Here is a 24,060-nt window from a genome sequence, read left to right as displayed (position 1 = left end):
TGGAGACATGAGCCTCTGATCTGGAGGACATAGTCGCACCGCTTAGGGCGCAAATACAGGCGCTTAAATATACCTCCTCTGCTCAACAGGTAAAGATCGACGACCTTGAAAACCGCTCTTGCAGATGCAATATTAGGATGGTCGGCTTTCCGGAGGGAGTGAATGGGAGACAACCCTGTGAATACCTTGAATCATTCCTCAGGGAAGTCTACAGATCCAATTCCTTCTTTACCCTCTTCTGCGTGCGCACCATATACCAACCAGAGCCCCACCTCCAGGAGTGCCTCCACGCACCCTTATAGCCAAACTCCTAAATTACAGGGACAGAGACAAAGTGCTGGAACTGAACCGAAGAATGGACCCCCTAAAAGTACAGGGACAGCACATGAGAATCTTTCCCAACTATTCACTGGAAGGAGGCAAAGCGTCTCTTACGTACTAAACAGCTGGAATATGCAATGATGTATCTGGCTAAGCTTAAGGTCATCAAGGACAAGCGGGCTCACTTCTTTGATGGGCCGGAGGATGTGATTGCTTGGCTAGAGCGCCAATAAATGCTGATTGTCCTTAAATATCTGAGTGAGACTGGTAACTTTTATAACTCCTTGATGCCATTAACCTTGCATTTACTCTCTCTTATGAGGGGAAGGAGAATCCTTCTTAATGTTGGAAGAATACTTGACTTCATACTACTTTAATGCAGAGATTGTTCCATGTTTATATAACAAGGACATTGGAACAACTGTTTGCAATGTATAATCTCTCCTTCCTTTTTAGGCTACTGACCGACTGACCCCAATGCCAAACTCTGACCAACAAGGTCTGTAGCCTTATGTATGACCCCTTTGCTGAGGGGGACATTTGCCCCCCCGAAGCTGAACGGCCACTGTTTTATTTTGTACTGAGTTATTCCCCCGTGGCTCAACACATCCTTCTCCTTTATTGAGTTACTTAGCACGCTGCAGAATATGTGATCTCCAGTTTTCTATATGGGTTTATGGATGTCAAAATGTTCGGGACAGACAGGGGAGTTCTCTTTCTTTTCTTCTTTCTTTTCTTCTCTTTTCTCCTTCAAACCTTTTGCTGATTATTTTGTTTTTTCTTTAGGGGGCGGTCTGGTGGGCCTGTGCCCCCCCCCCCCTTCTGATTGTAATAGTTATGGGATTCAAACCTCTCCTCGATTGGGTTGAATGGGTTGGGTAGGAAGGGAAGTTGGTGTTCATTCATAACAGTAGTAAATCTTAAGTTTGACCCACAGTGCGATTGTCCATGCACAGTTAAACAAATGATTTGTACAGAGGTGACCTTCTCATATAATTTTTTATGGGTTCCCAATGGCTGATGAGCTTAAGCTGATTTCATGGAATGTCAGAGGCCTTAATTCCAAGATAAAGAGATCACTGGTGCTCAATTTCCTTAGGAATTATTATCCCCGCATTGTTCTTCTGCAGGAACACATTTGCAGGGCTCCAAAGTAATGGCACTCAAATGTGCATTTGTTGGCTCGGCCTATCACTTCATATACTCTAGCTATGCTAGGGGGATGACCATACTAGTGACGTTCACATTCAACCAGCTGCATATTGTCTCTAATTGTTGCTTCCTTATATTGCAGGGCTTCTTTAACGGACAGCTTCTGACCATAATCAATGTTTATTTGCCACCTCCAGCTGATATCCAGGTGCTGCATGATATAATGGCTATGATACTCCTAGAGGCAGCCCCACTGATAGTGATGGGAAATTTCAACCACCTAATGGACCGAATATGTGACCATCTTCGGCAGACGACTCCGGTGGGATCCCAGTTGTCTACGTGGGCTTCTGCTTATCTGCTGGAGGAGATGTGACACTGGAAGCATCCACACGATATTGCATACTCTTGTCATTCAGTGACTCATAGTTCTTTTTCTAGAATTGACCTATGCTTCGGGTCCCTGGAATATCTTCCTTTAGTGCGTGACGTCTTTTAATTATTCCAAGGCATTTCGGACCACTCACCGCTACAGCTGGTCCTCAATTTGGGGAAGAGGGACACTCATCCCCTGTGGAGACTTAATCCCCTTTGGCTTGACCAACAGAAGGTCTGCACTTATACTGACCAGGAGGCGGAGATTCACTGGGGACTTAACGCTGCTTCGGCATCCGGGTGAATGGTCTGGGAGGCCTTTAAAGCCTTCAGTATTTTGCTGGGGCCATCCCAGTTTAAAGAAAGTCTCTGCAGCAAGCAAGGGAGGACTTGGAGCATTGTCTCTCAGAGGCCGAAACTTGTTATATTATGGCTCCCACTGAGGTAAATCACTTTGTACTTAACTGTCTGGGGAGAGAATATAAGTTACTATTGCTTGATTATACCAAGAAAAGACTGTTGCACTCCCAGCATAGAGTCTTTGATCAGGGGGATAAAAATGGTCGACTTTTAGCCTGCCTCGCCAGCAAGAACAATGTTATTCTCCCAATTTAGGAATCTGTGATACATCCAAGGCCAAGGTCACAGACCCTGAGCTCATCAATAATGTATTTGTTGCCTTTTACACAAATCTGTATACCTCCCAACTCGTTTGCCTTGATGAAGCCCTGAAGTCCTACCTTGACACTATTACTTTTCAGACATTCCCCGAGACTAATGTGAAAATGCTGGATGGAGCAGGAGGAGATTGTAGAAGCTATTTAGTCTTTCCCAAACAGGAAATCCCTGGGTCTCAGTGGGCTCCCCATGGAATGGTACAAAAAAACCCGCAGACTTTATAGTCCCAGAAACTCCTTGTTTTATTCAATAGCATCCTTCGGAAGGGGGTTCTGCCACCAACTATGCATGAAGCTTTGATAGTCTTGATTGCCAAGCCTGGGAAGGACCCAGGGGACTGTGGCTTGTACCGGCCTAATTCCTTACTCAATAACGATATTAAAATGCTGGCTAAGGTTCTGGCAATGCATCTTAATTGGGCCCTTAGTCACATCGTACACACTGATCAGTCAGGATTTATGCCAGGCAAGTGTACAACTATGAATGTCAGAAGACTTTTCACTAACCTCGCACTGTCGCATTCCAACCGATGGAAGCGTACCTTGGTCTTTATTGATTAGACTAAGGCTTTGACTCGGTGGAGTGGAGATATCTGTGGAAGTGATGGCTTGTTTTGGGTTCGGGACAGCCTTTATAAAGTGGTTAGAGGTGCTGTATCATTTCCCGGTGGTCTGGTTACGGATGAACACCTATAAATCTAGGCAGTTTTCCCTTGGTAGAGGGACGCGTCAGGGCTGTCCTCCGTCCCCAGCCCTCTTTGCTTTCGCGATTAAGCAGCTTGCAATATAGATTCGAGCGTCAACGGCGGTCACGGGTTCCAATTGAGAACTCATGAAGAGCGGGTGGCATTGTACACAGATGATACTCTTCTGTTTCTGTAAGACCCAGAATCCTCTTAAGCGTCAGTGCTCTCAATTGTTAACTGGGATAAAACCGGGCTGTTGGCGATCGATGCCCCTGCAGCATCACTAGCCCTCCCTGCCCCCCTAGAGTGGACAGATAGCATCACCTATTTGGGAATAGTGGTGCGGAGATCTACTGACCATTTTTACCCAGATAATCTTGCTCCATGTTTGGACTGGGCAAGAGACATGGAAACATGAGGGGCTTCACTACCATTGACCCTAGTTGATGGTATAAACTTAATTAAAATGAAGTTACAGTATTACCCAAATTTTTATACATATTTCAGAACGCCCTTATCCTGATCCCTAAAAGATTCTTTACTGTTCTCCATAAAATGCTCCTTCGCATATTATAGCGGGGCTCCACCCCAAGAATAAAGTTGGAGACTCTCTGCCTGCCCAGGATGGAGGGGGGTTGGCCCTTCCCCATTTCTACTGTTACTACCTGGCTAGTCAATTGGTATGTGTGGGGTGGTGGCTGTTGTTTACCGACTATAACCCAGTGGTGAGACCCGAGCGCAGAGTGGTGAGCTCAGAACAAAGTTTGAGAGGCTTATTACTGTGTCCATGTGGGTGACTCTCAAAATCTGGAATGCCACCCTTCATTTGATACCTGATGAGGCAGCCAAGTGGTCTCCTCATACAATGTATGCCTGATATAGTCTTCTAAAGAGGCCATGGGATCACTACCCTCTCGGATGTTGTTCACGGTGGCGTTTTTTGTACCTTTTTACAATTGCAGACATGTTTTGGCCTCCCTAGTAGCTCCCTTTTTAGGTATTTTGAACTTTGCCACAACCTCAGAGCCCAATTTGAGGGCCTGAGTATCCCCCTTGTCTTGACTTAGCTGGAGCAGTAGGTACAGATGGCTAATATCCTTGCTTCATTGGGAGACAGGGCTCTTGAAAAATGGATCTTGGATATACCGGACCTGAACTCAGATGACCGGAGAGGCCTTTTGGCAGGCTCTGGGCCTCCCTTAGTAAGTGTTAGAGACAGGCTAATGCAAATCAAGTTCATTCATATAGTCTATTATACTCCTAGCCATCTAAACTGTATGGACTTGACTCCTAGTTTAGACTGCCCAAGGTGCTTGATGGATACAGGTACAACTATTCATATGTTCTGGGAGTGTCATGTTTTACAAGCATCTGGGACCACCCCATATCGTACATCCTAAGGTCTGTTTCTTTGTCCTTGTGGAAGACGTTCCGGTCGATGAGGCAGCACGCACCCCATACAAATTGCTTTTTTTCTATGCTAAAAAGGTAATATTACTTAATTGGAAACATCCCAAAAAACCCACTAGGGCAGCCTGGCTGTGTGAGTTAAACAGTGTTGCCCCTCTATATAAATTGACATATATGGCTAGTGGATGCCCTGCCAAGTTCACCAAGATATAGGGGCCGGGGGTTGACTGCCCCAATACTGCGCTGGACATGTCTGACTAACGCTTCTTTTCTGGGAAAACTGAAGGTCTTTTCTCTATTGGTTGTTGTGACTCGCATGGACAATAGGTATACACAATATTGGTACTGGAGCTGTGGGTTTAGTTTATAGTTGCATGCTCTATTTGTTACGATTCCCCAGGCTAGGAGTCTTGGTCTCCTTTGTTATAATGGCAAAAGCTGTTTAAAAAAATAAAATAACTAAAAGGGGGTACTATGAACTCTGAAGGGAGTGAGAAAACTGTAATGTTTTAATTTTGTGAAGTATTCTTGATGACTCTCCCTTGTTCTGTATTGTGATGTAAGACATGCCCAATAAACGTTCCCTTAAAAACAAAACGAGGATAACAATATCAAAAACTATCACACCTAGCTGTACCATCTGCGAACAACCCCTTCGCCATTGAGTAACATAAGCAACTGTCATATGCTTCACTCTGCCCCTCTGGCTGTATCTCATAACGGTGCTCAGTCCCCTGCTATTAAAAGAGCTCAGTGATTGATCTTTATGTGAAACTGTAGTAAAGACTTTACTTTCATTCACTACTTCTGTGATAGTGAATGCATTGTGGCTTATAGTTTGCCCCCCGCCCTGACAATCACAAGAAGCCCAAACTACCTGGGCTTCATGTAATTGTAGGGTCACGGCAAACTGCAATACCATACTGACTACCATTATACTCCAATGTGGCCAAAGTCTACATGTAGCCATAGCCGTACTGGTGACCCCTTCACCAATTTAGAGGGGTTCTACGAATTACCAATATGAAACTAAGAGAACAGTAAAAAGCAGACAGCAACATTTTATCAGCCACCATCACTCACAAGTCCCACCAAGCAGGAGACACTATAGATACAACCTAGCAGGTTGTTACCGGTGATGCCAGATCCCCTCTTTCTCCGGTCCTGCAAGCACTAAATGCAAAGTGGAGGAGGAGCTGGTGGGGATAGTTTGGGGGTAGCATGGGCCAAGGCACCTCTCCAACAATTGTGTAGAGAGTGGCTTTACTAATCCAACAAGCAAACCTAAAAGCCCCAGGGGCACATGCCCCACTTCCCCCCCAGCTCCGATCCTGCTAAATATGTCCATTACCTGGTGATTGGAGCGGCTGGCGGGTCACCATCATGGCCTCCTTGTACAGATCCTTGTGTCCTTCTAAATACTCCCACTCCTCCATGGTGAAATAGACAGCGACATCCTGACACCTTATAGGAACCTGACAACACAATATACAGTCATCACCCAGAAGCCTCCAGTGCTGTTACTGTATTATGTCCCAGCAACCCTGCAGCGTCACCTCTCCAGTCAGCAGCTCAATTATCTTGTTGGAGATTTCTAGAATCTTCTGTATATTGAGGTCCTCATGTATACGGGGGTGGGGTGGGGACCCGATGATTGGGCTCAGGGGTCTTCCCCATCCATCACAGACAGGGGCCCAACAGCCATCACTAAAGGTCTTCTTCACTACTGTGTAATCCTGCATATGGGGAGACATTAAAAAATATCACTGCAGACATTTCCAGAGTCCATCACCTCTACAGCGACATCATCTGTTATTACCATAGATAAGAATGATGTAATGTGACATCATCAGAATCTCTCCTCTCTCCAGTGACATCATCTGTTATTACCATAGATAAGAATGATGTAATGTGACATCAGAATCTCTCCCCCCTCCAGTGACATCATCTGCTATTACCATAGATGAGAATGATGTAATGTGACATCATCAGAATCTCTCCCCTCTCCAGTGACATCATCTGTTATTACCATAGATAAGAATGATGTAATGTGACATCATCAGAATCTCTCCCCCCTCCAGTGACATCATCTGTTATTACCATAGATAAGAATAATGTAATGTGACATCATCAGACTCTCTCCCCTCTCCAGTGACATCTGTTAATACCATAGATAAGAATAATGTAATGTGACATCATCAGAATCTCTCCCCTGTCCAGTGACATCATCTGTTATTACCATAGATAAGAATGATGTAATGTGACATCATCAGAATCTCTCACCTCTCCAGTAAGCTGGAAGAGTATCTCTACAGTGAGATTTATTATACTCTCTGCCATCTTGTTTCTGTCCTTCTCCATCCTGAATGGGTCAGCAAAAATATCTTACATAGAAGACATCAGAGGATCTTATATTGCAGGACCTGAATGAACAGAAGATGAGAGAATATAAAAGCCACACAGATTGCTATGTATACAATACATTTACTGGAGACAAATAGAAACATTTGAGAAGATATTAACCCCTTTCCCTTCACCCCCCATTTTGATTTTTTCCTCTCCACTTTCCTAATTTTATGTTTCCAGTGACCTAATTACCTGAGGACTTGTTTTTTGTGTGACAGGTTGTATTTTTCATGGGTACTATATAATGTATTCAAAAACTATTACAATTTTTCGGCTGTGGCAGAATTTAAAAAAAAATTGTACTTATTTTTCTTTCCTTTTTTTTACAGCATTCACATTATAGTAAAAAACAACATTTCTTGGTGTCTTTGGGCAGCACACAAAGGGTCAAGTTACATGCTAATGGAAAGAAGACAAGAAGCTTAATTAGCAATAACCAATGAATTCTTGGGTTCCTTTTACTCTACAAAAGTCAGACACCACAAGAAAGACTTTTTTGTTCTGTATCAAACTACACCCAATCTAGGAAGACTTGGGTACTCGCATGTGACAACGGGGAGTGGTCTCTGTCCCTCCATGCCCTTATCTAATAGGAGGAGGCAGCGAAGGACAAATTGCCCCGGTTACATATATAGATTCCCTTTTTTTTTCTGGTAAATGGCCCGGTGATTCATATGCAAGTAGTCTTTCCTTCAGTGAGCGGTGTCTGTGCTCGGGGTCTACAGGGGACATATTTGGGAGTCGCCACAATGACATAGCAGATGACATCAGCCTCATTCAGGCGAGGCGGAGAGCGCATGCGCGGCTGAGTGTGATGGAGGTTACAGGTCAGTGGGCTTATAGTGTAACATCAGACGTGCGGGGGTCATGATATATGTGATAGCGCCGCTAGCAGGGTGTGTACTACACAAGCGGTATCTCCATTTAAACTGCAGTAAGTGGGGATGGCTGTTGCACTTGGCAGCCTGCTATCTGCCCTGCTGCATAAGGTACAGTTTTCTCTTCTGTACCATACTTATGGGGTTTAATATACCTAATTGATCTGTATACACTCTGTCAAAAAAAACAATCCTGCCGAGAGAAGTTGGCATTTTGCTGTGAAACTCATCATGCAGTTCCATCTCAGGCAGATCTGTAAATGATGAGAGTTGTGGTGATTAGATGAACAGTCTTATCACATGAGACCCCAAGAGTGATTCCCCCCTTGGCCTATAAAAAGTCTCAAAGAGGCTCTTTATGTGTAGTGACCTCTTCTACCACTTGTGTAGAGCTTTTTGACCACTAGACGCTTCTATTACGCAGAGAAGAGATTTTCCCCCTTTACCGGAGTCTGAGAGTGGCGCATTATTGGGATCACAGATTATAGAATGGTAGAGTTGGAAGGGACCTCCAGGGTCATCGGGTCCAACCCCCTGCTCAGTGCAGGATCACTAAATCATCCCAGACAGATGTCTGTCCAGCCTTTTGTTTGAACACTTCTATTGGAGGAGAACTCACCACCTCCCGTGGTAACCTGCTCCACTCATTGATCACCCTCACTGTCTAATATCTAATCTGTCTCCTCCCTTTCAGTTTCATTCCATTGCTTCTAGTCTTTCCTTGTGCAGATGAGAATAGGGCTGATCCCTCTGCACTGTGACAGCCCTTCAGATATTTGTAGACAGCTATTAAGTCTCCTCTCAGCCTTTTTTTTTTGTAAGCTAAACATTCTCAGATCCTTTAACCCACATGTGTCAAACACAAGGCCCGCGGGCCGAATCCGGATTGCTGCCTCATGTTATGTGGCCCGCGGCGTGCCGACGCCCGTTACCACTGCAGCAATTACCAGCTGGGGTGCCACAGCTCCCCCTCTGGTAATCGCGCTGTTATCGCTGATCCCAGCACACTCTGACGTCAGTGTGCAGCCGGGATCCTCCTCCCCTGAGTCCCCTGCTCATCAGTTCAGCAGGAGAGGACTCGGGAAGGAAGCGTGCCGGGAGCACACACTGACGTCAGTGTGCATCTAGGCTCAGCGCAAGCAGAAGGGGAGTGTCGCTGACAGGTAGGAGGAGGTAAGTATATGGGTTGGGGGAGAACTATTATTCCTGAGGGGGGCTTATTATTATTACTGAGGGGGGGGGCTTATTACTTTTACTGAGGGGAGGGGCTTATTATTATTACTGAGGGGGGCTTATTATTATTACTGAGGGGGGTTAATCTTATTATTATTACTGAGGGGGGTTAATCTTAGTATTACTGAGGGGGGGTTAATGTTGCTATGGGGGTATTACTACTGAGGGGCTTAATATTACTAATTGGGCCACTGTGGGGGTCGTTATTTTTACTGCGACCACTATAGGGGTCACTATTAGGGCTCGTTCATACGAGTGTAATTGTATTTCGGTCGTACAAATACGCTGCGTAATTGCGCAATCGAAAATCGCTTACGCCTGTATATTTGTGTACGCAAAATGGAACGCAGATGGGCCCACTGAAATGGTGCACAAATATGCATTGAATACACATGTTTCAATGGCCTATTGGGGTGCGTAGTACGCAACAAAATAGGTCATGCAGTATGAAAATACACATCATGTGAATGAACTCATTGAAATCAATGGCTTCTATTCACTGCACATTATGTACGCAAATACGCTTGTGTGAACAAGGCCTTACTATTACTTAGATTTTACGCCCGTGGAAGCTGCCATAGGATTGCGTTAGAAAACACACACGGAAAACAAATTGCGGCATGCTCTATTTCTGTGCGGGGCTCGAAATGTCACTCCCCGGCCGCCGGCTCCGGTCTGCGCATGAGCTGGCTGGGCGGCAGCCGGCACATCACAGAGCCGAAGCCGCGGGAGCAGTTGAGTGCCGACCTGGCCGTCTGCAGGCGGCCTTACAATCGGCCCTTTGAAAGTCACCATAAGCCTGATGTGGCCCTCGGTGAAAATGAGTTTGACACCCCTGCTTTAACAGTTCCTCATAGGACATGACTTGCAGACCGCTCACCATCTTGGTAACTCTTCTCTGAACTTGCTCCAGTTTGTCTATGTCGTTTTTAAATCGGGGTGCCCAGAACTGGACACAGTATTCCAGATGGGGTCTGACTAAGGTTGCCTGTCCACGGACAGGTTTGAATTGCGTTGCCTGTGGCGATAATCCGGTCGGATCTCCGCCGCAGGATACCGCAACGCCCGTCGACAGGCAGCCTAAGGAAGAGTGGAAAGGGATAATGACCTCATGTGATCTAGACTCTATGCTCTAAATACATCCTAGAATTGTGTTTGTCTTTTTTGCTGCTGCATCACATTGTTGATTCGTGATACAAAATAGGAATTTAAAAGTTCGGCCTTCTCAACATCCTTCTTTCACCATTTTCATCTTGCAAGCATCCAACAGCATCTTCAACTTTTCTTTGACATTCTGACCAGACTGTTAGGAGGTGTTGGGACCAGTGGATGTGTGATGGCACACACGGTGACCGGGCTCAGGACCCCCAACAGACCACCAGTAGAGAGGAGCGTCTGACCAGACTGTTAGGAGGTGTTGGGACCAGTGGATGGGGGCTCATAAGGTGACCGGGCTCAGGATGCCCCCTACAGACAACCAGTAGAGAAGAGCATCTGACCAGACTGTTAGGAGGTGTTAGGACCAGTGGATGGGGGCTCATAAGGTGACCGGGCTCAGGATGCCCCCTACAGACAACCAGTAGAGAAGAGCATCTGACCAGACTGTTAGGAGGTGTTAGGACCAGTGGATGGGGGCTCATAAGGTGACCGGGATCAGGATGCCCCCTACAGACAACCAGTAGAGAGGAGCATCTGACCAGACTGTTAGGAGGTGTTAGGGCACACAAGGCAACCGGGCTCAGGACCCCGTGACAGACCACCAGTAAAGAGGATAGTCTGATCGTCCAACAATCACCAGCAGCAACAACTGCCTGGTACTTAACCCCTTCCTGCTCCAGGTCGTACATTTACATACTGGATAGTGACAGGTGACATAAGATAGTGGTGACGGTATGGACAAAATAGTGACAGGTGACATAAGATAGTGGTGACAGAATAGTGCCCGGTGACATCAGATAGTGGTGAGAGTAGTGACAGAATAGTGACAGGTGACATCAGATAGTGGTGACAGTAGTGACAGAATAGTGACAGGTGACATCAGATAGTGGTGAGGGTAGTGACAGAATAGTGACCGGTGACATCAGATAGTGGTGACAGTAGTGACATAATAGTGACAGGTGACATCAGATAGTGGTGACGGTAGTGACATAATAGTGACCGGTGACATCAGATAGTGGTGACGGTAGTGACAGAATAGTGACAGATGACAACAGATAGTGGTGACAGTAGTGACATAATAGTGACCGGTGACATCAGATAGTGGTGACGGTAGTGACAGAATAGTGACAGGTGACATCAGATAGTGGTGATGGTAGTGACATAATAGTGACAGGTGACATAAGAGTGGTGACGGTAGTGACTGAATAGTGACTGGTGACATTAGATAGTGGTGACAGTAGTGACAGAATAGTGACAGGTGACATCAGATAGTGGTGACAGTAGTGACAGAATAGTGACAGGTGACATCAGATAGTGGTGAAGGTAGTGACAGAATAGTGATAGGCGACATCAGATAGTGGTGACAGTAGTGACAGAATAGTAACTGGTGACATCAGATAGTGGTGACAGTAGTGATAGAATAGTGATAGGCGACATCAGATAGTGGTGACAGTAGTGACAGAATAGTGACAGGTGACATCAGATAGTGGTGAAGGTAGTGACAGAATAGTGACCGGTGACATCAGATAGTGGTGACAGTAGTGACAGAATAGTGATAGGCGACATCAGATAGTGGTGACAGTGGTAACATAATAGTGACCGGTGACATCAGATAGTGGTGACAGTAGTGACAGAATATTGACAGGTGACATCAGATAGTGGTGACAGTAGTGACAGAATAGTGACCGGTGACATCAGATAGTGGTGACAGTAGTGACAGAATAGTGATAGGCGACATCAGATAGTGGTGACAGTGGTAACATAATAGTGACCGGTGACATCAGATAGTGGTGACAGTAGTGATAGAATAGTGATAGGCGACATCAGATAGTGGTGACAGTAGTGACAGAATAGTGACCGGTGACATCAGATAGTGGTGACAGTAGTGACATAATAGTGACCGGTGACATCAGATAGTGGTGACAGTAGTTACAGAATAGTGACTGGTGACATCAGATAGTGGTGAGGGTAGTGACAGAATAGTGACAGGTGACATCAGATAGCGGTGACGGTAGTGACAGAATAGTGATGGTGACATCAGATAGTGGTGACAGTAGTGACATAATAGTGACAGGTGACATCAGATAGCGGTGACGGTAGTGACAGAATAGTGATGGTGACATCAGATAGTGGTGACAGTAGTGACATAATAGTGACAGGTGACATCAGATAGTGGTGACAGTAGTGACAGAATAGTGACCGGTGACATCAGATAGTGGTGACAGAATAGTGACAGAATAGTGACAGGTGACATCAGATAGTGGTGACAGTAGTGACAGAATAGTGACCGGTGACATCAGATAGTGGTGACAGTAGTGACAGAATAGTGACAGGTGACATCAGATAGTGGCGACGGTAGTGATAGAATAGTGACCGATGACATCAGATAGTGGTGACGGTAGTGACAGAATAGTGACAGGTGACATCAGATAGTAGTGACAGTAGTGACAGAATAGTGACTGGTGACATCAGATAGTGGTGACGGTAGTGACATAATAGTGACCGGTGACATCAGATAGTGGTGACAGTAGTGACATAATAGTGACCGGTGACATCAGATAGTGGTGACAGTAGTGACATAATAGTGAAAGGTGACATAAGATAGTGGTGACGGTAGTGACAAAATAGTGACAGGTGACATCAGATAGTGGTGACAGTAGTGACAGAATAGTGACCGGTGACATCAGATAGTGGTGACAGTAGTGACAGAATAGTGACCGGCGACATCAGATAGTGGTGACAGTAGTGACAGAATATTGACAGGTGACATCAGATAGTGGTGACAGTAGTGACAGAATAGTTACCGGTGACATCAGATAGTGGTGACAGAATAGTGACAGAATAGTGACAGGTGACATCAGATAGTGGTGACAGTAGTGACAGAATAGTGACCGGTGACATCAGATAGTGGTGACAGTAGTGACAGAATAGTGACAGGTGACATCAGATAGTGGCGACGGTAGTGATAGAATAGTGACCGATGACATCAGATAGTGGTGACGGTAGTGACAGAATAGTGACAGGTGACATCAGATAGTAGTGACAGTAGTGACAGAATAGTGACCGGTGACATCAGATAGTGGTGACGGTAGTGACAGAATAGTGACAGGTGACATCAGATAGTGGTGACAGTAGTGACAGAATAGTGACCGGTGACATCAGATAGTGGTGACAGTAGTGACAGAATAGTGACCGGCGACATCAGATAGTGGTGACAGTAGTGACAGAATATTGACAGGTGACATCAGATAGTGGTGACAGTAGTGACAGAATAGTGACCGGTGACATCAGATAGTGGTGACAGAATAGTGACAGAATAGTGACAGGTGACATCAGATAGTGGTGACAGTAGTGACAGAATAGTGACCGGTGACATCAGATAGTGGTGACAGTAGTGACAGAATAGTGACAGGTGACATCAGATAGTGGCGACGGTAGTGATAGAATAGTGACCGATGACATCAGATAGTGGTGACGGTAGTGACAGAATAGTGACAGGTGACATCAGATAGTAGTGACAGTAGTGACAGAATAGTGACCGGTGACATCAGATAGTGGTGACGGTAGTGACAGAATAGTGACCGGTGACATCAGATAGTGGTGACGGTAGTGACAGAATAGTGACCGGTGACATCAGATAGTGGTGACAGTAGTGACATAATAGTGACCGGTGACATCAGATAGTGGTGACAGTAGTGACATAATAGTGACCGGTGACATCAGATAGTGGTGACAGTAGTGACATAATAGTGAAAGGTGACATAAGATAGTGGTGACGGTAGTGACAAAATAGTGACAGGTGACATCAGATAGTGGTGACAGTAGTGACAGAATAGTGACCGGCGACATCAGATAGTGGTGACAGTAGTGACAGAATAGTGACCGGTGACATCAGATAGTGGTGACAGAATGGTGACCAGTGACATCAGATAGTGGTGACAGTAGTGACAGAATAGTGACCGGTGACATCAGATAGTGGTGACAGAATGGTGACCAGTGACATCAGATAGTGGTGACAGTAGTGACAGAATAGTGACCGGTGACATCAGATAGTGGTGACAGAATAGTGACAGAATAGTGACCGGTGACATCAGATAGTGGTGACAGAATAGTGACAGAATGGTGACCAGTGACATCAGATAGTGGTGACAGTAGTGACAGAATAGTGACCGGTGATATCAGATAGTGGTGACAGTAGTGACAGAATAGTGACCGGTGACATCAGATAGTGGTGACAGAATAGTGACAGAATAGTGACCGGTGACATCACACTTCTATGGTCCTGATGGCGGATAGAGTTATGTCGCTCACCGACGGATCCTCCGTGTTTCTCCCTACAATTTCTGCGTTCGCTCCGGACGTTCCGCAGGTTTTTCTCCTCTTCTACAACTTCTGACTTGCAGTGAATGTAATAAACAATGGCGCTGCTCTCCATAGACGGCGCTTCCCTGTGTGGGAGACTCACAGCGACCTACAGATGACAACGTGCCGCCTTCTTCCTGTCACTGCAGAAAGCCCCTGAGCTGCCGTCTGTCGGAGATCCCTCAGTGGGCCCCTTCCTCACAGCCCCTATAGGACTCAGTGTCCAGTACAGGGTTACAATGATTAACCCTTAAACTCCTAATCTGCACCCCTGCTGTGTGAGGAGCACATGTCACCTCTCAGGCAGTGAAAGGGTTACAGCTGGTAACTTCCAGCAGCGACTCCCATCATCCACCAGGGGGCGCCGGCTCCTTCATGAGGTCCCATCATACGACCTGCTGATGACAGAAGGTCGGGGTGCATATTACCAAAGGAGGCCTGAGTTCTCCTATGGGGCCGATTCAGCCAATCAGCTGGCTGGAATCGGCACCACGTGACACAGCGGCGTGCCCGCGCATTGCCGTGCACAGGATTGTGCTGCCTGAGTTCTCCTGTGCGGCCGATTCAGCCAACAGCGGCGTGCCCGCGCATTGCCGTGCACAGGATTGTGCTTTGCCCGCGCTTTCACATGTTCAGTGCCTTGCCATGCACTCGTGTGGACACAGGATTGTGCCTTGCCCGCGGTTTACATGCCACTCGTGTGTGGCACAGAGAGTTATTGATTTGGCAGGTATTTTTTGTGCTTTTTGGCAGGTATTTTTTGTGCTTTTTGGCAGGTTTTTTTTGTGCTTTTTGGCAGGTTTTTTTTGTGCTTTTGCCAAAGGTGATTATTTCTTTTGCGCACGTGGATTTGCCAGCGGAAGTTTTACATCTTTTGCGCAAGTGGATTTGCCAGCGGACGTTTTACACAGGACTACTAAAAGCCAAGGTAAGCTGCTGCATCTGCTCATTTAATTGCGCTCTTACTTCCCCTGCGCGCATATTACCAAAGGAGGCCTGAGTTCTCCTATGGGGCCGATTCAGCCAATCAGCTGGCTGGAATCGGCACCACGTGACACAGCGGCGTGCCCGCGCATTGCCGTGCACAGGATTGTGCTGCCTGAGTTCTCCTGTGCGGCCGATTCAGCCAACAGCGGCGTGCCCGCGCATTGCCGTGCACAGGATTGTGCTTTGCCCGCGCTTTCACATGTTCAGTGCCTTGCCATGCACTCGTGTGGACACAGGATTGTGCCTTGCCCGCGGTTTACATGCCACTCGTGTGTGGCACAGAGAGTTATTGATTTGGCAGGTATTTTTTGTGCTTTTTGGCAGGTATTTTTTGTGCTTTTTGGCAGGTTTTTTTTGTGCTTTTTGGCAGGTTTTTTTTGTGCTTTTGCCAAAGGTGATTATTTCTTTTGCGCACGTGGATTTGCCAGCGGAAGTTTTACATCTTTTGCGCAAGTGGATTTGCCAGCGGACGTTTTACACAGGACTACTAAAAGCCAAGGTAAGCTGCTGCATCTGCTCATTTAATTGCGCTCTTACTTCCCCTGCGCGCATTGGCGGAGAGGCGGCCAATTCTGCATGCCGCTGCATTGTCCACGAGCGCGATCCCCAGCATGCCGCTGCATTGTCGCCGCGATCCCCAGCATGCCGCTGCATTGTCCACGAGCGCGATCCCCAGCATGCCACTGCATTTTCGCCATGCCGCTGCATTGTCCACGAGCGCGATCCCCAGCATGCCGCTGCATTGTCCACGAGCGCGATCCCCAGCATGCCGCTGCATTGTCGCTGCGATCCCCAGCATGCCGCTGCATTATCGCCATGCCGCTGCATTGTCCACGAGCGCGATCCCCAGCATGCCGCTGCATTGTCGCCGCGATCCCCAGCATGCCGCTGCATTGTCGCCGCGATCCCCAGCATGCCGCTGCATTGTCGCCGCAATCCCCAGCATGCCGCTGCATTGTCGCCGCAATCCCCAGCATGCCGCTGCATTGTCGCCGCGATCCCCAGCATGCCGCTGCATACATGGTCGCCGCTGCATTGTCCACGAGCGCGATCCCCCAGCATGCCACTGCATTGTCGCCATGCAGCTGCATTGTCCACGAGCGCGATCCCCAGCATGCCGCTGCATTGTCGCCGCGATCCCCAGCATGCCGCTGCATTGTCGCCGCGATCCCCAGCATGACGCTGCATGCATGGTCGCCGCTGCATTGTCCACGAGCGCGATCCCCAGCATGCCGCTGCATTGTCGCCGCGATCCCCAGCATGCCGCTGCATGCATGGTCGCCGCTGCATTGTCCACGAGCGCGATCCCCAGCATGCCGCTGCATTGTCGCCGCGATCCCCAGCATGCCGCTGCATGCATGGTCGCCGCTGCATTGTCCACGAGCGCGATCCCCAGCATGCCGCTGCATTGTCGCTGCGATCCCCAGCATGCCGCTGCATGCATGGTCGCCGCTGCATTGTCCACGAGCGCGATCCCCAGCATGCCGCTGCATTGTCGCCGCGATCCCCAGCATGCCGCTGCATGCATGGTCGCCGCTGCATTGTCCACGAGCGCGATCCCCAGCATGCCGCTGCATTGTCGCCGCGATCCCCAGCATGCCGCTGCATGCATGGTCGCCGCTGCATTGTCCACGAGCGCGATCCCCAGCATGCCGCTGCATTGTCGCCGCGATCCCCAGCATGCCGCTGCATGCATGGTCGCCGCTGCATTGTCCACGAGCACGATCCCCAGCATGCCGCTGCATTGCTATGTGTGGAGACGCGGTTACCAGAGATTTGTGCGCTGTGCGCTGCTACGTGTGGAGACGCGATTACCTGAGATTTGTGCGCTGTGCGCTGCTACGTGTGGAGACAACACCCAAGATTTGTGCGCTACGTGTGGTGAGTACGTCACCTGAGATTTGCGTGACGCCACCTGACGCAACCTGTCTTTTTTTTGCAGATTTGTGCGCCTTATTGCAAAATAACGTGTGGAGAGGATCCTGACGTTTGGACGCGTTTCGAGAAGAATTTCGCTTCGCTCGGACACCATCTGACATCACTCAGCGAGGTAAGCTGCTGCATCTGCCAAATTTTTCATTGCTTGCATATGCTCATGTGTACATGCATGCGTGCCTGTATGCGTACATGCCTGTATGCGTACATGCATGCATGCCTTATGCGTGCCTGCCTGTATGCCTATGTGCGGGCATGCGTGCCGTATGCGTGCGGGCATGCGTGCCGTATGCGTGCGGGCATGCGTGCCGTATGCGTGCGGGCATGCGTGCCGTATGCGTGCGGGCATGCGTGCGGGCATGCGTGCATGCCTTATGCGTGCGGGCATGCGTGCATGCCTTATGCGTGCGGGCGTGCATGCCTTATGCGTGCGGGCATGCGTGCATGCCTTATGCGTGCGGGCATGCGTGCATGCCTTATGCGTGCGCGCATGCCTGTATGCGTGCGCGCATGCCTGTATGCGTGCGCGCATGCCTGTATGCGTGCGCGCATGCCTTATGCGTACACGCATTATGCGTACACGCATTATGCGTGCGCGCATTATGCGTGCGCGCATTATGCGTGCGCGCATGCCTTATGCGTGCGCGCATTATGCGTGCGCGCATTATGCGTACGCGCATTATGCGGACATGCACGCGTGCCTGTATGCGGACATGCACGCGTGCCTGTATGCATGCATTTATGTATAGATGCACGCATGCGTGTACATGCATGCAGATGCATGCATGCATAGATGCACGCATGCATGTATGTATGTATAGATGCATGCATAATTCTTCTGACCTGGTTGGGGGAGTAGTGGTCATTGTAAGTGGGTTGAGCGGATCTAGGAATCAGTAATACTGGTGGGATGTGACTGTTAACCTGCTGATTTCTCGTCATTTCCTGCAGATCTGACGTCCTTGAGAACGGGAAGGCTGCCAGACAGTGAAGAGACCCTCGTCGTTCAGCAATCTTTAAACCCTTCTTTTAATGAACTGTTTTTTCCCAGTGACTCCCTTGTTTTTAATACGCTTTTTAAAAAAAATAATTATGACGGAGGATCCTGAAAAACTGCGCAATATTTTACTGCAATGCAGTAAACAGAAAAGACCCATAAACACAGCGGCCTTTTGTCTATGTCACAAAGGCTGCTAGGTGTCATAATTAAGGATGAGCGAGTATACTTGCTAAGGTACTACTCGTTCGAGTAATGTGCCTTAAACGAGTGTCTCCCTGCTCATCCTTAAAGATTCGGGGGCCGCCGTGAGGGAGAGCGGGGAGGAACGGAGGGGAGATCTCTCTCTATCTCCCCTGCGACTCACCTGTCAGCCGCAGCGGTCCCCGAATCTTTATGGACGAGCAGGGAGATACTCGTCTAAGGCACATTACTTGAACGAGTAGTGCCTTAGCGAGTATACTCGCTCATCCTTAATTATGACACCTAGCAGCCTTTGCAAACTTGGATTGGTGTAGGAAAACTAAGTGTTCCTCAAAATTCTGAAAAGTAATGTTAAATTTGTACGTCTCCTAAATGGAAAAAATAAATGTACAAAAGTTTTAAACCGTGCTTCCAGAATAAAGTGAGCAGATGGAAATCTATATGTTTGCAGAGATTTGTACAGTATGTTTGCACTTATTTTATATATGACATTTGACAATGTGAAAAAATGAAAATTCAAAATTGTGCAAAGTAACAATTTTAATAAATATACACAACTTTTAACAGTCCTTTTTTACTACCTAACAGAAGTACAACAAGGGGAAGAAAAAAATGTCACAGTCACTTGGATATGCAAAACCTTTACGGACTTATGATATGTCAAGTGACACATGTAAAGTTCCAAGTTTTCAGTCTGTCACTAAGGCGCAAACAGGCTTGTTCTCTAAGGGGATAAATAGCTTAGTGTATAAACTGTGAACCGACTAACGAGGGACAGTGAGCAGCATCACATGCAACCTGACAATCTTCATCGTACTGCTCCATCAGATCCTGATGATGGATTTCCATAGCAGGTGATGGGCCATTTCCAGCTTTTAAGCGTCCTCCGGAGCCAACATCTGGGAACTTTTGGCTCTCTGGTGATTCAACTCTGTGGTTGTGAGCACCGGAAACGGTTACCACAGTGCAGTATTCTGACCAAAACGTATCAGCTGACCTAGAAGGAGGAAGAAAAAAAAAATTAACCCTGCCTGCAATTGGCTTAATTCCGTGGGTTTTCCTAGTTCTTGCACTGTCCCTGCTTTTCTTCACTCCTACTTTAATAGATAAAGACATCGTATTTGGACAATTGGTATGTTTCTCCGAAGGTTGGTGCAGTATTGGGATGGAACCTGTACGTTTGCTTAAAAAAAGGAATTAAATGCTCAAATCTAATGTTATGTCTTTTTCGCCCAATAAGACGAATTTAACACAGCAAGTGTGTGAGAGAGAGAGAGGGGGTGGCTGAGTAAGTGGGTGAGCATACATGCATGTATACATACATGCACGCATACAGGCATGCATGCACACAGGAACGCGTGCGTGTACGCATACAGGCACGCGTGCGTGTACGCATACAGGCACGCGTGCGTGTACGCATACAGGCACGCGTGCGTGTACGCATACAGGCACGCGTGCATGTACGCATAAGGCACGCACGCATAAGGCATGCACTCACGCATAAGGCACGCACGCACACAGGCATGCACGCACGCACACAGGCATGCATGTACGCATGCCCGCACGCATAAGGCATGCCCGCACGCATAAGGCATGCCCGCACGCATAAGGCATGCACGCATGCCCGCACGCATAAGGCATGCCCGCACGCATAAGGCATGCACGCATGCCCGCACGCATAAGGCATGCCCGCACGCATAAGGCATGCACGCATGCCCGCACGCATAAGGCATGCACGCATGCCCGCACGCATAAGGCATGCACGCATGCCCGCACGCATAAGGCATGCACGCATGCCCGCACGCATAAGGCATGCACGCATGCCCGCCCGCATAAGGCATGCACGCATGCCCGCCCGCATAAGGCACGCATGCCCGCACGCATAAGGCATGCAGGCACGCATGCCCGTACGCACAAGGCATGCACGCATGCCCGTACGCACAAGGCATGCACGCATGCCCGTACGCACAAGGCATGCACGCATGCCCGTACGCACAAGGCATGCACGCATGCCCGTACGCACAAGGCATGCACGCATGCCCGCACAAGGGCATGCACAAGGCATGCACGCATGCCTGCACGCATGCCCGCACGCATAAGGCACGCACGCCCGCACGCATAAGGCACGCACGCCCGCACGCATAAGGCACGCACGCCCGCACGCATAAGGCATGCCCGCACGCCCGCACGCATAAGGCATGCCCGCATGCCCGCACGCATAAGGCATGCCCGCATGCCCGCACGCATAAGGCATGCCCGCACGCATAAGGCACGCACGCCCGCACGCATAAGGCATGCCCGCACGCCCGCACGCATAAGGCATGCCCGCATGCATAAGGCATGCCCGCACGCATAAGGCATGCCCGCATGCCCGCACGCATAAGGCATGCATGCCCGCACGCATAAGGCATGCATGCCCGCACGCATAAGGCATGCATGCCCGCACGCATAAGGCATGCATGCCCGCACGCATAAGGCATGCATGCCCGCACGCATAAGGCATGCATGCCCGCACGCATAAGGCATGCATGCCCGCACGCATAAGGCATGCATGCCCGTACGCATAAGGCATGCACGCATAAGGCATGCACGCATGCCCGCACGCATAAGGCACGCACGCACACAGGCATGCATGCAGGCACGCATGCCCGCACGCACACAGGCATGCATGCAGGCACGCATGCCCGCACGCACAAGGCATGCACGCATGCCCGCACGCATAAGGCACGCATGCCCGCACGCATAAGGCACGCACGCATGCCCGCACGCATAAGGCACGCACGCATGCCCGCACGCATAAGGCACGCACGCATGCCCGCACGCATAAGGCACGCACGCATGCCCGCACGCATAAGGCATGCACGCATGCCCGCACGCATAAGGCATGCACGCATGCCCGCACGCATAAGGCATGCACGCATAAGGCATGCACGCATGCCCGCACGCATAAGGCATGCACGCATGCCCGCACGCATAAGGCACGCATGCCCGCACGCATACGGCACGCATGCCCGCACGCATACGGCACGCATGCCCGCACGCATACGGCACGCATGCCCGCACATAGGCATACAGGCAGGCACGCATAAGGCATGCATGCATGTACGCATACAGGCATGTACGCATACAGGCACGCATGCATGTACACATGAGCATATGCAAGCAATGAAAAATTTGGCAGATGCAGCAGCTTACCTCGCTGAGTGATGTCAGATGGTGTCCGAGCGAAGCGAAATTCTTCTCGAAACGCGTCCAAACGTCAGGATCCTCTCCACACGTTATTTTGCAATAAGGCGCACAAATCTGCAAAAAAAAAGACAGGTTGCGTCAGGTGGCGTCACGCAAATCTCAGGTGACGTACTCACCACACGTAGCGCACAAATCTTGGGTGTTGTCTCCACACGTAGCAGCGCACAGCGCACAAATCTCAGGTAATCGCGTCTCCACACGTAGCAGCGCACAGCGCACAAATCTCTGGTAACCGCGTCTCCACACATAGCAATGCAGCGGCATGCTGGGGATCGTGCTCGTGGACAATGCAGCGGCGACCATGCATGCAGCGGCATGCTGGGGATCGCGGCGACAATGCAGCGGCATGCTGGGGATCGCGCTCGTGGACAATGCAGCGGCGACCATGCATGCAGCGTCATGCTGGGGATCGCGGCGACAATGCAGCGGCATGCTGGGGATCGCGGCGACAATGCAGCGGCATGCTGGGGATCGCGCTCGTGGACAATGCAGCTGCATGGCGACAATGCAGTGGCATGCTGGGGGATCGCGCTCGTGGACAATGCAGCGGCGACCATGTATGCAGCGGCATGCTGGGGATCGCGGCGACAATGCAGCGGCATGCTGGGGATTGCGGCGACAATGCAGCGGCATGCTGGGGATCGCGGCGACAATGCAGCGGCATGCTGGGGATCGCGGCGACAATGCAGCGGCATGCTGGGGATCGCGCTCGTGGACAATGCAGCGGCATGGCGATAATGCAGCGGCATGCTGGGGATCGCAGCGACAATGCAGCGGCATGCTGGGGATCGCGCTCGTGGACAATGCAGCGGCATGCTGGGGATCGCGCTCGTGGACAATGCAGCGGCATGGCGAAAATGCAGTGGCATGCTGGGGATCGCGCTCGTGGACAATGCAGCGGCATGCTGGGGATCGCGCTCGTGGACAATGCAGCGGCATGCTGGGGATCGCGCTCGTGGACAATGCAGCGGCATGGCGAAAATGCAGTGGCATGCTGGGGATCGCGCTCGTGGACAATGCAGCGGCATGCTGGGGATCGCGGCGACAATGCAGCGGCATGCTGGGGATCGCGCTCGTGGACAATGCAGCGGCATGCAGAATTGGCCGCCTCTCCGCCAATGCGCGCAGGGGAAGTAAGAGCGCAATTAAATGAGCAGATGCAGCAGCTTACCTTGGCTTTTAGTAGTCCTGTGTAAAACGTCCGCTGGCAAATCCACTTGCGCAAAAGATGTAAAACTTCCGCTGGCAAATCCACGTGCGCAAAAGAAATAATCACCTTTGGCAAAAGCACAAAAAAAACCTGCCAAAAAGCACAAAAAAAACCTGCCAAAAAGCACAAAAAATACCTGCCAAAAAGCACAAAAAATACCTGCCAAATCAATAACTCTCTGTGCCACACACGAGTGGCATGTAAACCGCGGGCAAGGCACAATCCTGTGTCCACACGAGTGCATGGCAAGGCACTGAACATGTGAAAGCGCGGGCAAAGCACAATCCTGTGCACGGCAATGCGCGGGCACGCCGCTGTTGGCTGAATCGGCCGCACAGGAGAACTCAGGCAGCACAATCCTGTGCACGGCAATGCGCGGGCACGCCGCTGTGTCACGTGGTGCCGATTCCAGCCAGCTGATTGGCTGAATCGGCCCCATAGGAGAACTCAGGCCTCCTTTGGTAATATGCGGTCGGGGTAGATGCTGGAATGGAGGGGCTCCTAGGATGTCTGAGGACAGGAAGTCACATGGTCTGAGGTCACATGACTGGAAATGGGAGTAGATTATTCCTAATGCAGTTCTATGGAGAGAAGAAGAGTACGCTGCTGGGAGGTCTGTGGCTGGTATGGAGTCCAGTTAGTAATCCGGCTCTTCTGGAATGGAGGTTTTAGAAGGTGAAATTATCCTAGTGTGTTAGGCTGAAAAAACAGATCCATCCAGTACAGCCTATTACCCCAATGTTGATCCAGAGGAAGGCAAAAAAAACTCCAATGAGTTACTCATTGAATTATATAGCCGTAGAGTTGGAGGGACCTCCAG

The 24,060-nt window shown here is 49.4% G+C and overlaps 1 protein-coding gene and 2 long non-coding RNA genes across 5 annotated transcripts in view; 1 reads left to right on the top strand and 2 right to left on the bottom strand.

Annotated features, from left to right (window-relative positions):
• The window catches only part of LOC136627344 (zinc finger protein 345-like), a 501,744-nt gene that overhangs the window by 375,937 nt on the left and 101,747 nt on the right, over nucleotides 1–24,060 (bottom strand). The window lies entirely within an intron of this gene.
• On the top strand, nucleotides 15,745–19,347 carry LOC136627351 (uncharacterized). 2 transcript variants are annotated; one of them, XR_010792779.1, is made up of 3 exons: nucleotides 15,745–16,144; nucleotides 17,588–17,695; nucleotides 18,532–19,347. It is a non-coding gene; the product is annotated as an uncharacterized lncRNA (long non-coding RNA). The 2 variants fall into 2 exon arrangements; XR_010792778.1 differs by lacking the exon at nucleotides 15,745–16,144 and having other exon boundaries at nucleotides 17,151–17,695.
• LOC136627352 (uncharacterized) lies at nucleotides 19,304–23,712 on the bottom strand. The gene is made up of 3 exons (XR_010792780.1): nucleotides 23,202–23,712; nucleotides 21,977–22,084; nucleotides 19,304–19,778 (listed from the first exon to the last, which is right to left on the bottom strand). It is a non-coding gene; the product is annotated as an uncharacterized lncRNA (long non-coding RNA).

Source organism: Eleutherodactylus coqui, chromosome 5 (assembly GCF_035609145.1).
Source record: "Eleutherodactylus coqui strain aEleCoq1 chromosome 5, aEleCoq1.hap1, whole genome shotgun sequence".
Taxonomy (NCBI): domain Eukaryota; kingdom Metazoa; phylum Chordata; class Amphibia; order Anura; family Eleutherodactylidae; genus Eleutherodactylus; species Eleutherodactylus coqui.
Note: the sequence above shows the minus strand (reverse complement) of the source record. Positions and strands in the feature narration are given on the sequence as shown.